Here is a 15161-nt window from a genome sequence, read left to right as displayed (position 1 = left end):
TGAGGGGAGAGATGGTATGTGTGTGTGTGGGGAGAGATATGTGTGTGTGAGGGGAGAGATGATATGTGTGTGTGAGGGGAGAGCTGGAATGTGTGTATGAGGGGAGAGATGGTATGTGTGTGTGAGGGGAGAGATGGTATGTGTGTGGGAGGGGAGAGATGGTATGTGTGTGTGTGAGGGGAGAGATGGTATGTGTGTGTGGTGTGTGTTCAGAGGGTGTGTTCTTTCTAGCTTGTGTGTGTATCTGTATGTAAGGGAAAAGTGAAATGAACATATATAATGTGTTATTGGTATTCACACAGCCGTTGTGCAGCTGTTAATTGAGCACTAGTTGTCTCTATAATGTGATGCTAAAGCCTGCTGAAGCGCGTAGCCGAACCCCCTTCCTCTCTCTCTCTCTGATTGAATGACTACATCCCCCAGAGTGCACCGGTGCAGCGGTCCAGGTCGTTGTCCCCGGCGAGCAGCGTGGAGTCAGGAAGAGGAGTGGAAAAGAGGATTCATGACCTGGAGGAGCTGCTCAGACTGAAGGTACAAACCTCACTGACCTCTACACTACACACTCTCTCTGTCTCTCTCTGTCTCTCGCTTTGTCTCTCTCTGTCTCTAGGTCTGTCTCTATCTTGCTCTTTCTTTGTCTCTCTCTGTCTCTCTTTGTCTCTCTCTCTCAGTCTCTAGGTCTGTCTCTATCTTGCTCTCTCCCTCTCTATCTTGCTCTCTCCCTCTCTATCTTGCTCTCTCTATTTCTTGCTCTGTCTCTTCTCTCTCTCTCTCTCTCTCTCTCTCTCTCTCTCTCTCTCTCTCTCTCTCTCTCTCTCTCTCTCTCTCTCTCTCTCTGTCTCTTGCTCTCTGTCTCTGTCTCTTGCTCTCTGTCTCTTGCTCTCTCTCTCTGTCTCTGTCTCCTGCTCTCTCTCTCTGTCTCTCTCTTTCTCTCTCTCTCTCTGTCTCTGTCTCTTGCTCTTTCTCTCTGTCTCTTGCTCTCTCTCTCTCTCTCTCTCTCTCTCACACACAATTCAATTCAATTGACTTTATTGACATGGCAAGTTCATTATTACTTACATTGTCAAAGTATACATATAGGAAAAAACATTTATATATAATATATATATATTTATATATAAATAAATGGTGTGACCAACAGCAATAATAATAGTAGTAGTGGACATGGGATTACCATTAACAACAACTACAACTACAATATTAATCAGAACAACAATACATTAAAGCAACGGTAGTAGACCAGTGTCAACATGACTGAGAAGACACATGACCTGGTATGAAAGACAAAACAAAACAAGATGGGAAATATTATCCACATTACATTGCACTTTTCACTGGCTGTCCCTCAGGTTGTGGCAGGAGGACACATATTTGGCTGCCAAAACTGCACATTTTGGCTTTTCACCCAATAAATATTAGATTTTTTTCTTCATCTTTTATAGTTTCAATTTTTTTGTATTGAATTATAATTTTGGGAAAGAAATATTCTCTTAGGTCTGAGTATTTGTCACAGTGTAATAGGAAATGCAGCTCTGTCTCTCTCTGTCTCTTTCTCTCTCTCCCTCTCTCTTGCTCTCTCTTTCTCTCTCTCTCTCGTTTCTCTCGCTGTCTCTTTCTCTGTCTCTTGCTCTCTCTCTGTCTCTTGCTCTCTCTCTGTCTGTCTCTCTCGCTGTCTCGCTGTCTCTCTCTCTGTTTGCCTCTCTCTCTGTTTGTCTGTCTATCTCTCTGTTTGTCTGTCTTTCCGTGTCTGTCTCTCTGTCTGTTTCTCTCTCTTTGTGTAATTTTCTCTCTCTTTTCAATTCTCTTCTTCCTGTCTCTTTAGTCTTAATTCTGTTTTCTATTCTCTATTCATTCCCCCGTTCTCTCCCCATTTCCACTCTCTCTACTCCCTCGTCTCTCCTCTCTCTCCCTCCTCCTAATGCTTTCCAGCACATTGAGTAGTGTGGGTCCAGGTGAGAGGTACCTGTGTTCTGTTTCCTGTGTGTATTGATATGACCTCATTGTCATCATCAGGCCCATTCAGAGACAGACAGGCCGTCATGTGTGAATGTCACTGCTCTGCCGCCAGCCACGACACGCTACTACTGAGAGTTAGCTAACGCACCGATAGGACGAGGGAGGGCTTGTCACGCATCTGCCTGCGTGGGTCCCTTGCCTCCCATCTCCCCTCAGAGGCCCAGCCAGCCCCCTGTCTCCCCCCTCTCATCAGTGCCTTCTCCTGACGGCTCAATTATCACCGTCTGTAATCACCACTCAGAGAGGTAGTAATGCCTCTGAAAAAGAGATGAAGATGTCCCTGCCTGCCTGGCTGGCTGGCTGCTGCAGCAGAGTGACTGACTCCCACATGTGTGTTCTGACTGACTGCCTCCAGCTTTCAACCACACATCAGTGTCTGGGTATTGTGTGTTAGACTTGTCTCAACCTGTGACATTCTCAGTCTCAACTCTTAAAAATGATGACCGTCTTTGGTTTTGTAACAACAGAGTATCGCTTTATAGTATTTTAACACCAGCCGGTGGGTACAGTATCTCTGCAATATGATTGGTGTGTGTTGGAGAGGCCAGCAGGGTGAATTGCTCCTGATAAGAGGTGAGTGGAGGGGATAGCAGAGACTCTCTCTCTGTCTCTCTCTCTCTCCCCGTGGTCCAGCATCTGGGAAGGCTGATGGTCTCTAAGGGGCTCAATTGCACCACTGTTACCGACTGCTTCCTCTCTGACCTTTCCTAACGGTGTGCCATACACACACACACATACACACACTGATACACACGAATGCTGAGCGTCTGTGTGGGCAATGAAGCAGCAGGAGAGGAGAGGATGCGGTAGGACTTGGACTCTCCCCATAAACCAATCAGCTCCATCGCTCTTTTAACCTTCACACTCTCCTCTGTTCTGCGGTCTCTCTCTTTCTCCTCTCTCTCCTTTTTATTTCTCTCTTGTGCTATTATTATTTCTCCCCTCTTATTTCTCTCTTCGTCTCTGTTTTTGCCTCTTTCTCTTCTTCCTTGTCTCTCTTTTCTTTCCTCTCGCTCTCTCTCTCTCAATTTTTCAATTTCAATTTCAATTCAATTTGCTTTATTGGCATGACATAACAATGTACATATTGCCAAAGATTACTTTGGATATTTACAATATTAAAATAATAAGAATCAAAATTGTCAACAGGACAACAGTAACAACAATAACCAAGGGTCAAAATAACCATACATTGAACAATAACAATAAGCATACAGTAGAGGACATGTGCAGGTTGGTTGGTCTGTCAGACACTGTCCCTCATCTTATGGTAGACAGCAAAGCAATATAGTGCACTGCCAACCCACAGCTCTCTGCGTCCTCCCCCAACAGGACGGGTAGCCTATTCTCATCAGAGAGGTCTTTGTAGCCTTGAATAAGGGTTTCAAATTTGGGGAAATAACACTCTCTAATTGTTTTATATTATTTACATTTTGCCAGGAAATGCAGCTCTGTCTCAGGTTCTGCTGTGGTGCAGTGGTTGCACAGCCTTTCCTCTACAGGGAACCAGATAGCACTGCATTTTGCTTTGTGCTTGTGTTTCCCAATAAGAAATGTAGTATTGTTTTGCCAGTATTGTAATTTGGTTTATTCTGATTGATTGGATGTTTTGGTCCTGAGGCTTCAGTGTGTTAGTAGAACAGGTTTGTGAACTCAGCCCCAGGACCAGCTGGATGAGGGGACTCTTTTCTTTGCTCAGCTCTTGGCATTGCAGGGCGTGGTAATGATATGAGAGGGGGTCACTGTATTTTAGATGTTTCCAAAACTTAATTGTTCTTTTTTGAGTTTTTATTATCAGTGGATATTTGCCTAATTCTGCCCTGCATGAATTGTTTGTAGTTTTCCTCTGGACATGTAGGAGCATCTTACATAACTCTGCCTGCAGGGTTTCAATGGGGTGTTTGTCCCATTTGATGAAATCTTGTTTTGGCATGAAGTGCAATTGGTTCAACGATACATTCAATTAGTTTTAGTCAAATTTTAATATGTATTTCAATTTGAATTTGTTTTTTAATGGCGTAGAATGCCCTGTGTGCTTTCTCTCTCAGTTCATTCACTGCCTCATTAAGGTGTCCAGTTGAGCTTATATTTAAACCTAAGTAATTGTAGTGTGTGCAGTACTCTATATATTTAAACCTAAGTAATTGTAGTGTGTGCAGTACTCTAAATATTTAAACCTAAGTAATTGTAGTGTGTGCAGTACTGTATATATTTAAACCTAAGTAATTGTAGTGTGTGCAGTACTGTATATATTTAAACCTAAGTAATTGTAGTGTGTGCAGTACTCTATATATTTAAACCTAAGTAATTGTAGTGTGTGCAGTACTGTATATATTTAAACCTAAGTAATTGTAGTGTGTGCAGTACTGTATATATTTAAACCTAAGTAATTGTAGTGTGTGCAGTACTTTATATATTTAAACCTAAGTAATTGTAGTGTGTGCAGTACTCTATAAATTTTGTACCTATTGAGAACTTTAGTCTAATTCCCTGAGATCTGGATCTTCTCTGGAAAATCCTCTCTCTCTCTCTGTCTCTCTCTGTTTCTCTCTCTCTGTCTCTGTCTGTCCCTCTCTCTCTCTCTCTCTGTTTCTCTCTCTGTCTCTCTCTCTCTCTCTCTGTTGCTCTCTCGCTCTGTTTCTCTCTCTCTCTCTCTCTCTCTCTCTTTCTCTCTCCCCCCCCCCCCCCCCCCCCGTCCACTAGAGATATATGGAGGTCATGTCTCTTTACTCAGCCAGGGATATTAGCAGTTATTTTGGTGTCAGGTCTAAAGTGTCCCTATTACATCACATACTAGACAGACACTCAGACTGATGCTAATGGCTGATGATACGCATGACTGTGTTATTTAATGGTTCCATTTACTTGTCTGTAGTGCGGACTGAGAGGCGTTTAACAGAGTTGTGTGTGTGTTTTTGGTTTTACTGTCCTTGTGGGGACCAGAAGTCCTCACAAGGATAGTAAAACAAGGAACATTTGCACAAGTAGGGCCATTTCGCCGGTGTCCACAAGGAAAAAGGCTGTTTTAGGCTTAGGGTTACGGTTACAGTTAGGGTTAGGAGTTAGGTTTAGGAATAGGGGTTTAGGTTTAGGGAAAATAGGATTTTGAATGGGAATCAATTGTTTGGTCCCCACAAAGATAGTAAAACAAACGTGTGCGCAGTGGATGTCTAATCTTAAACCCAAACCCCTATTCTAATCTTAGATTAGACAGCCACTGACCCCATTATATTGGGAACACAATTTATACTGTGTACCCAGTGTGATTGGACTGAACAGTAGGGGATCCTAACAAACCATTTTTATTTATTTCATTTTTTTGTACAAACTTGCCACTTCCAAGACAAGTAAACAACAGCACTGTCTCTCTCTGAGGTCTGAGAGACACCAAATTATTTTTCAGCTTGAGAACATACATGCTGGATGATTAGGGTCTGGGGCCAGTGTACCCAGAGCAGGCTGTGTGTTGTGTTGTGGAGTATTGATTGCTGGTGGTGGGGTTGAAGTGTGATCTGTGATGACCAGGGTTGGGGCCGGGGCCCAGTGGGAGCTCTAAGGGGCCTGGGAAGCAATGATGTGGCTAATGCCCTGCCACTCCGACCAGAGCCCCTCTGCAATCAATCAGTCAGGACTCTCTCTCTCTCTGTGTGTGGTTCTCTCTCCTTTCATTAGAGGCAGAAACCCAGGCTGCGTTTGTTTGGGGGGCTTTGTGTTGTAAAGGCGGCCCGTGTAACGGATGTCCTCTGTGAATATCTCTCACCAGTACACAAAAATCCATACTTGTCACATCGGTGGAGTGTGAGAGAAAGTGTGTGTGTGTCTGTCTCTGAGTGTGTGTGTGCATGCGTCCATGTGTGTGCTGCCGCTCCCGCTCCTCTCTGTTCTCTTTGTCCTTGTTAATAATAACAGGGTTCAGAGCTCACATTTCCCTCTCTGCAGGGCAGCCGTGTCATATCAGCAGTAAACAAGCTCTTCCCTTCAAAAGGCTCTCGACAAGAAGTCTCCCCAGCACTGCCTGGCCACTCAAGCAGAAACCTGCTCTGCTCTCTTTCTCTCTCTCTCTTATTCTTTCTCTCTTTCTGTCTCTCTCATCTTTCCTCCTCTTCTCCCTCCCTAGCCCTAGCCTGCCTGTTTTAAAGTGTTTTCTTCTTCCACTCTGTTAAGGTCAGAATAATAGAGGCGTTCCTGTCAGGAGCATCTAGATGTTCTCCTCCTCTCCCCTGAAAGTCCCACGTTGTAATCTTTTCTTTTTTTTAAATAGTCAGTCATTGCCGCCCGAATTGCGTGGTGACCCCAGTCAATGACCAGTACCCCGCTGAGGGGAGAGGGGCTGAAGGAGGGTGGTGTGAAGAGGGTTCAAAGTGCTCTCTCTCCCGGTTGACTTGACCATATTAATGCTGTACCTGTAACGAACCTCGGATGCTGGAGGAACACTTGTCAGAGAGAAGGAGAGGAACTGCAATGTCAGAGAGAGGTGATGCTTCCTCAATAATGGAGCACATCCTTGTTGTAGCTACATGTTACAGTAACAAGAGTTATATCTGACCTGGGGGGTGTACAGCAGTGGAGGCTGGTGGGACGAGCTATAGGAGGACTCATTGTAATGGCTGGAAAGGAATGAAGGGGCCAGAGTCAAATGTTGTTTCCATGTGTTTGATATCGTTCCATTTATTTCATACCAGCCATTACAATGATCCCATCCTCCTATAGCTCCTCCCGCCAGCCTCCACTGCTGTACAGTTCCGTACTAGAGTGACACTGTCAGTAATTCAATTATTTACACTGTTTCTAGGTCAATTTTCTATCTTTTGGAAATACACTGCTCTTAATGTAAGATTTAAGTCATTTTAACTTTAAAAAAAAAAACGTTTCACTCCCAATCCCCGACCGGTTTCACATTTCAGTGACATCATTTGATTTCCCTGTGCACTGCATGTGTGACGTGGCCACATTGTGTAACGTAACCTCCTGTATGTCTCTGGCCGGCAGACGGATGAGAACGAGGAGCTGCGGAGGGCCCATGAGAAACGCCACGAGCGCCTGCGTCTCGTCCAGACCAACTACAGGACGGTCAAAGACCAGCTCCGAGAGGTGGAGGACGCACAGGGCCTGTGAGTACCCTACTAGAACTAGAATTTAATATTCTACTCTACTAGAATTCTATTTCTGTGGTACCACCCAGCTGCAGACCAACGTTCTGGTATAGAGTGGCAGGTGACACTTCCACCCAGCGGCAGACTGACGTTCTGGTATAGAGTGGCAGGTGACACTTCCACCCAGCGGCAGACTGACGTTCTGGTATAGAGTGGCAGGTGACACACTTCCACCCAGCTGCAGACCAACGTTCTGGTATAGAGTGGCAGGTGACACTTCCACCCAGCGGCAGACCGACGTTCTGGTATAGAGTGGCAAGTGACACTTCCACCCAGCGGCAGACCGACGTTCTGGTATAGAATGGCAGGTGACACACTTCCACCGAGTGGCAGACCAACGTTCTGGTATAGAGTGGCAGGTGACACACTTCCACCGAGCGGCAGACCGACGTTCTGGTATAGAGTGGCAGGTGACACTTCCACCCAGCGGCAGACTGACGTTCTGGTATAGAGTGGCAGGTGACACTTCCACCCAGCGGCAGACTGACGTTCTGGTATAGAGTGGCAGGTGACACACTTCCACCCAGCGGCAGACTGACGTTCTGGTATAGAGTGGCAGGTGACACACTTCCACCCAGCGGCAGACTGACGTTCTGGTATAGATTTGCAGGTGACACTTCTACCCAGCGGCAGACCGACGTTCTGGTATAGAGTGGCAGGTGACACACTTCCACCCAGCGGCAGACTGACGTTCTGGTATAGAGTGGCAGGTGACACACTTCCACCCAGCGGCAGACTGACGTTCTGGTATAGAGTGGCAGGTGACACTTCCACCCAGCGGCAGACTGACGTTCTGGTATAGAGTGGCAGGTGACACACTTCCACCCAGCGGCAGACTGACGTTCTGGTATAGAGTGGCAGGTGACACTTCCACCCAGCGGCAGACTGACGTTCTGGTATAGAGTGGCAGGTGACACACTTCCACCCAGCGGCAGACTGACGTTCTGGTATAGAGTGGCAGGTGACACTTCCACCCAGCGACAGACTGACGTTCTGGTATAGAGTGGCAGGTGACACTTCCACCCAGCGGCAGACTGACGTTCTGGTATAGAGTGGCAGGTGACACACTTCCACCCAGCGGCAGACTGACGTTCTGGTATAGAGTGGCAGGTGACACTTCCACCCAGCGGCAGACTGACGTTCTGGTATAGAGTGGCAGGTGACACTTCCACCCAGCGGCAGACTGACGTTCTGGTATAGAGTGGCAGGTGACACTTCCACCCAGCGGCAGACTGACGTTCTGGTATAGAGTGGCAGGTGACACACTTCCACCCAGCGGCAGACCGACGTTCTGGTATAGAGTGGCAGGTGACACACTTCCACCCAGCGGCAGACCGACGTTCTGGTATAGAGTGGCAGGTGACACACTTCCACCCAGCGGCAGACTGACGTTCTGGTATAGAGTGGCAGGTGACACTTCCACCCAGCGGCAGACTGACGTTGTGGTATAGAGTGGCAGGTGACACACTTCCACCCAGCTGCAGACTGACGTTCTGGTATAGAGTGGCAGGTGACACACTTCCACCCAGCGGCAGACTGACGTTCTGGTATAGAGTGGCAGGTGACACTTCCACCCAGCGGCAGACTGACGTTCTGGTATAGAGTGGCAGGTGACACACTTCCACCCAGCGGCAGACTGACGTTCTGGTATAGAGTGGCAGGTGACACACTTCCACCCAGCGGCAGACTGACGTTCTGGTATAGAGTGGCAGGTGACACTTCCACCCAGCGGCAGACTGACGTTCTGGTATAGAGTGGCAGGTGACACACTTCCACCCAGCGGCAGACTGACGTTCTGGTATAGAGTGGCAGGTGACACTTCCACCCAGCGGCAGACTGACGTTCTGGTATAGAGTGGCAGGTGACACACTTCCACCCAGCGGCAGACTGACGTTCTGGTATAGAGTGGCAGGTGACACTTCCACCCAGCGGCAGACTGACGTTCTGGTATAGAGTGGCAGGTGACACACTTCCACCCAGCGGCAGACCAACGTTCTGGTATAGAGTGGCAGGTGACACACTTCCACCCAGCGGCAGACTGACGTTCTGGTATAGAGTGGCAGGTGACACTTCCACTCAGTGGCAGACTGACGTTCTGGTATAGAGTGGCAGGTGACACCTCTACCCAGCGGCAGACCGACGTTCTGGTATAGAGTGGCAGGTGACACATTTCCACACAGTGGTGCCGACCAGAAACGTGCTATGCTGGCTTGGATATTGTTTTTTCACATTGTTCCAGGAACTATTAGGTATGTGTAACCAAGCCAGAACAGACTTTTAAAAAAATCCTGGATTTTATCAGCTCAAACCATGTCACAATCCTTTCCCTTTAGCCTGGAGTTAATATGAACTTGCCTTGGGGAGTGTTTTAAAGGCGCGTAACTCCTCTCTTTAGTTAAGCCCTTCTGAACCCCCTGGAACACATCAGAACCCAACTGAAACTCTCTCAAATACTCCCATGACCTTTACTCTTTATGTTACATGGCATCACCTGACCTACTGTGTGGGAGGATTACACCTTTACCTTTGAAAAAGCTTCACTGGTTTTAAGCGAATCAATTTCGTTGCTTAGCGTTTGAGTCACTGTGCGTTTGTCTTTGTTTCTCTCTGTCTCTCTCTCTCTCTCCTTCTTCCCCTGGCATCAATTAGGACTTGAGGGCAGGAGGCTGAAGGTGTCCGTTATAGAGGGGACAGGGTGTCTGAGAAACTCCTGGGGAGGGACGGGGGACGAGGTGGAGAGGGGGTGATTTGAAATGGGAGTGATTTCCTCTTCCGATCCCCTTGGTTTGATCTAGATTTAAACCACGGGGTTTTCACACAAAGAGGGCAACGTGGCGGCAAATGTCATTAACGTGACACACACTCTTTCTCCCTCTTTCTGACTTCCTCCCCCAAAGCTTCAGGCAGCGAGGAGAACCTTTTAAAACACTAACTAATAGAAGCGTATGTGGGGTTGGTATCCACACGGGACTGACGTGTTGACCCTGTCAGCTGTTTTCTCCCCGGGTTAATTAAAGAAAACAGCGGCTGCAACGTGAGGCCGTGTGAAAGTAGAGCGAGTATTCACCATCCACCACCTCCCCGCCGTTCGGCTAGGAGCTGCTCAGCGCAGCACGGAACAAAGACAGGCAGACAGAGAGAGCGTGTGACAGACAGAGAAAACGAAGAGAGCATCACTTGGAAACAACACCATTTGTGCCCGTCTGTACATTTTAGCAGGTTATCAAGAAAGTGAGGTGTGTGTGGTTGTCTCCTTGTTGTTGGAGGATCTTGATGAAAACGAGGGCACACTTTGCTAGCAGGACAAAAATAGGTTTGTCTGATATTTTTCTCTGTTTGTAACCTCTTCTGGCAATAAGTCATATTAAAAAGGTACATTTTAAATGTTATAAAGCAGTTTTGTTGCAAACAGGGAATTGGTGATTCATAATACACAGTCAACCAGTACGCCATCAGACTGACCTGTCACCTGCATATTGGCATCATCATTTGACAGGAGACAGAATTGACACGATATGCAGCTTTGCCCTTTTCATCCTCAGCCTTTGATGGCGCCACCCAGGCAGCTCCTCAGCCTTATGATCGTTGGCATTCACTTGGATGGGTTAACCTCTCATATCCATCCTTAAATAGTCCCAAACCCACTGGGGTAATGCCAGTCTGAACGGGGAGACAATGGAGAAACCACTTAAACACTGGAATCAGGCCTAACAAGTCAGGGGGGAAAACGTCCACTCTCATAGCATTTTGGGCTTGTTAGGGATTTCCCAGTTGCCTCCACGCTGTGTTGATTGTTTTCGGGGAAAGTGGTGGGGGTGGGGAGGGGCTTCTTTTATGCCCTCCCTTTGTGTGTTAGACTGAAACGGGGGGGGGGGTGTAAACTGTTCTGAAGATCACCTCTACCTGCCTCTTATTCTGTTCTGGAGTTTAAATTGAATAGACCACCTCCTCCCCCCATTATGACAGGTGAAACCATTAGGATTAGTAGCGTTAGTTTGTGCTTCCTCTTCAGCATGATGCTGCTACCACCCTCACATTCATCTGGTTTCTCTCCCCAGGAGAGTGACTTATTGAGGGACTGAGTTATTATTGGTGCTCTATGGGTCTGGGTTGATGTGCAGTGAGTGCAGTGGCTGTTTCCCAAATGGCACCCTATTCCCTATAGTTCACCTGAGGCTCTGGTTAAAAAGTAGTGCACTATTTTGAGAATATCGTTCCATTTCAGACACAGCCAGTGTGTGTGGGTGGAGTGGACACTGGAGCAGGAAGTAGGAAGTAGGGTAACTACCAGCGAATCAGAGCACAGCTGCAGGCCCTGGACTCTCTCTCCTCATCAACATGCAGCCGACACACGGTCGGGCTGGACCGCTCCGGAGAAACAGCACTGTCATTCATGATTACAACCAGACGCGCCCAAACGGAATAACAGAGCAGAAAAAGCCCAACTTCTCATTTATATTAGAGAGAAGAAAGTTTTAATCAGACTGGGATGACGGGATGAGTAAATAAATGAAAGGTTATTAAAACGTCTGCAGTCTGATCAAAGTTGCGCCCGTAAACAGATTCCCCTCGAATTAAAAGCAATTAGCCGGAGAGTCTTCTCTGTGAATAAAGTGCTCTCCCATTTCTGTTTCCTTGCTGCTTAATAACGGAAACTAGTTGACTGCTGGGGGGAAGCACTGAGGGCTGGACTGGTGCTGGATCCAAAATGGACTCCTAGTCCCTACCCCCTAGGCACTCCCTGAAGATCTAAATGCTCCTCTCGGCCTATCAGAAGACGGTGTGAATCATTTACATATTTACCCTTTAGTAATTTAGCAGATGCTCTTATCCAGAGCAGCTTTCACTGGAGTAATTAAGGTTAAGTGCATTGCTCAAGGGCATATCGGCAGATTTTTCACCTAGTTGGCTCGAGGAATCGAACCAGCAACCTTTCTGTTACTGGCCCAATGCTCTTAACTGCTAGGCTACCTCAACTACAATATTGCTTAAAGGAGCGGACAAGATAAGCGTTCTGTCCATATCCCTGGTAGCAGGTCTGTCTGATCAGATCCACAGGACGGCAGGCTGTAGGGGCTTGCTCCTGCATACAACACACAGTGTAGAGAAATGCACTTTGCATCGCAATACTCTCCCCAAGAATACATCCAGAATACTCCTCAGTGTCTAAGTTTTGTTGTGGGAAGTTCCAGTGATCTCTCTTCAATGTATCAGAGAGAGAGAGAGAGTCTTTGCTCTCGGGGAAAGAAACCCGGGGATCACAGGACAGCTCAGACACACTACAGCACCGCACAGTCGGCACCATACCACAAGTTAAAGGGCTCCAAATTGCTCACAGGGGCATTAGCGGTATCAAATGAAAGAAAATGTACTGTTCCTCCCGTTGCCTTCCCACTCCCAGGAACGGGGTCTTAACTGGTATTAGCGTGGCAGAGCGGCGTCTACATAGCCCATAATGACCACGGGAAAGAAACCCTGGACGATATAGATATAACCCTGGTTTCGCCTACCTCGGAATCCATTTCCTCTCCTTTGTTCTTTGATTGATTGAAAATTAGAGAGAGAGAGAGAGACAAAATGCAGTCTCTCATTTTCTTCTTTGTTAGATGGTTGATGTCTCTGTGTCTTTGCACCAGAAGTGTTCAAATGAAGGACTGATGGGAGTTAAATGGTGGTGGAGGGGTGGGTTGGCTGGGATTGATTGATGAGGAGGATACTGGGGGGCCGAGGGGAAATAGGCGGTGGGTGTGTGTCTGCCACGCCACCGTGTATTAGTGTCATTAAGTATTCATAAGTGACGTGTGTGTGTGTGTGTTGGTTTGGGTGTGTTTGAGCCATTATTTACATCTACATGGCACACTGGGAATGCTCTGCAGTCCACAGCCTAGCCACTCGGGCACTGCCCTGGGATTTAACTAACACCAACTGTGTGTGTACACTTGATTTGCCACTGAAGTATCAAAGTTAAGGCCGCTCATTTGAATACGGCTACAAATGTCTAAATAACAACAGTTCTCCCGATGTGAATTGACCAGGGGCTGCTAGGTATGGTACTAACTGTTCTCCCCTGTGTTCTGTGTTCTGTGTGTGTGTGTGTGTGTGTGTGTGTGTGTGTGTGTGTGTGTGTGTGTGTGTGTGTGTGTGTGTGTGTGTGTGTGTGTGTGTGTGTGTGTGTGTGTGGGTGGGTGGGTGGGTGGGTGGGTGGGTGGGTGGGTGGGTGGGTGGGTGGGTGCAGGGGCAGGACCCAGCAGCGGGCAGAGCCGTGGCAGCTCCGCCAGGAGAACAGCGATGCGGTGTGGAACGAGCTGGCCTACTTCAAACACCTCAACAAGAAGCTCACTACACACAAGTAAGTCCCACTCCTGTCTGTTTCTCTGTCTCTCTCTCTGTCTCTATACCTCCTCAGTTGGCCTGATTGCTTGCTGATATAGAGTATTGTCATTTGCACACACATTGTTTTACACACACACACGCCCTCACCTCTGTCTGACCTCTCGACCTCTCGACCTCTCCCCCACAGTTTGTCGGTGTTAAACTTTGAGCACGCCCTTCTGAACTTCACAGCGTCCGTCTCCCCTCCTCATTATTTCCAGCCAGCAGGTTCCAACACTAGATCATTAGCCCCGTCTCTCATTTGGAAAATTCCCGGCCCGAAGATTTTGTTGGTTGGAGAAAAAAATCTCACATTATCGGTGTGCTCTGGCACTGTCTTTGTGAAGTGTCTTCATTTTCGTGTTGTTTCTAATGATAGTGAGAAATAGATCGTTTTAAGCTGGCAACAGCTCCATGTTCCACGTCATATATATTTGAATCATTCTACACGGCGGACAGCAAAAACATTTCTTCATTAAAGTAATTTTACCTTTACACTTTTTTGCAACGAACGTGGGGACGGGCGGGTCTGTTAGTTGCAGCTCTGGGGTATGATTTCATTCATCACCACAACCAATTAGTTATATCAAATACCTCACTGGACCTTTCTGTTCTCTGATCTGTGGCTATGTGAATGTGTTTGGTAAAGGAGAGCTACCTAAGAACGTAAACAGACAGAGTATTATGGAGACATGTTGTCCGTGTCCCACAGTACACGTACCGGTACTGAGCCTCCATGACAATAGCAGTGTAACGAGAGGGAGGGAGGGAGAGAGGGAGGGAGGGAGGGATATATAAAGGTAAAGGTGGGGGACAGGGATTGTGTTAATTACCTGGGCTGTTGGTGTTGCTCTTCATTAGGGCCTCTGACTGCGGCTCCCTACCACTCTGCCAGGGCTCATGCTGCTGTACAGCCCAGACCAGGCTCAACCAACCACTGACCAGCCCTACCCATCCCTACTCTACCCCGTTCCCTACTCTACCCCATTCCCTACTCTACCCCACCTCTGTAGTGTGGTGCTGAAGCAGGCTGAGGCCTGGGCTCTCCTCCTCTTCCCCTCTCCTCCTCCTGTCCGGTCCTTCTAATCCCAGATGATCTCATTATGATCTAGCCCGGCTGCCCCTCTCTCTCTTTCTCTCTTTCTCTGAGCCAGAGCTGTCCGAGCTAATTACAGACCAGGCATACAGCCGCCACAGCTCCAGCCGCCGCTGCCCGTTAAGGATCCTCCCGGCCGGGCAAGCGGCTGCAACATCCTGCCCGGTCCTTGCAACTGACCTGCGAGGAGCACGAGGGAGAGCGGGAAGCCGCCCGTTCCCTTTCAGGCTGTGCAGCCCCTGTCCTCAGGGGTTAGTGCTGATCCCCGTCAACCCAGCCAGGCACTTGCTACCCCAGCGCATACGCCAAGGCCCAAAGTAAACTTGGCGGAGGTCTCTAACTCGTGCTTTAGAAAAACGACCCCCCCCCCCCACACACACACTGAACCGCCACGCTTTGATCCTGGCCCCGGCAACAGCCCCAACGACCATTAGACGGCTCAGTGTGCAAAAGCAAGCAGCAGGCACACCGTCCGTCCGACCACCTTCCCCACTCCCCCCTTCTCCTCTCCCCAAACCCACTCT

The 15161-nt window shown here is 48.0% G+C and overlaps 1 long non-coding RNA gene across 1 annotated transcript; it reads left to right on the top strand.

The window, feature by feature from the left end:
* The first annotated feature begins 228 nt into the window (after nucleotides 1-228).
* LOC123744195 (uncharacterized) lies at nucleotides 229-13813 on the top strand. Its single transcript, XR_006770784.2, has 3 exons — nucleotides 229-531; nucleotides 7006-7127; nucleotides 13405-13813. It is a non-coding gene; the product is annotated as an uncharacterized LOC123744195 (long non-coding RNA).
* Nucleotides 13814-15161: the final 1348 nt, after the last annotated feature.

Source organism: Salmo salar, chromosome 08 (genome assembly GCF_965601325.2).
Source record: "Salmo salar chromosome 08, fSalSal1, whole genome shotgun sequence".
Lineage (NCBI taxonomy): Eukaryota > Metazoa > Chordata > Actinopteri > Salmoniformes > Salmonidae > Salmo > Salmo salar.
This window is presented reverse-complemented; position numbering and strand designations above follow the sequence as displayed.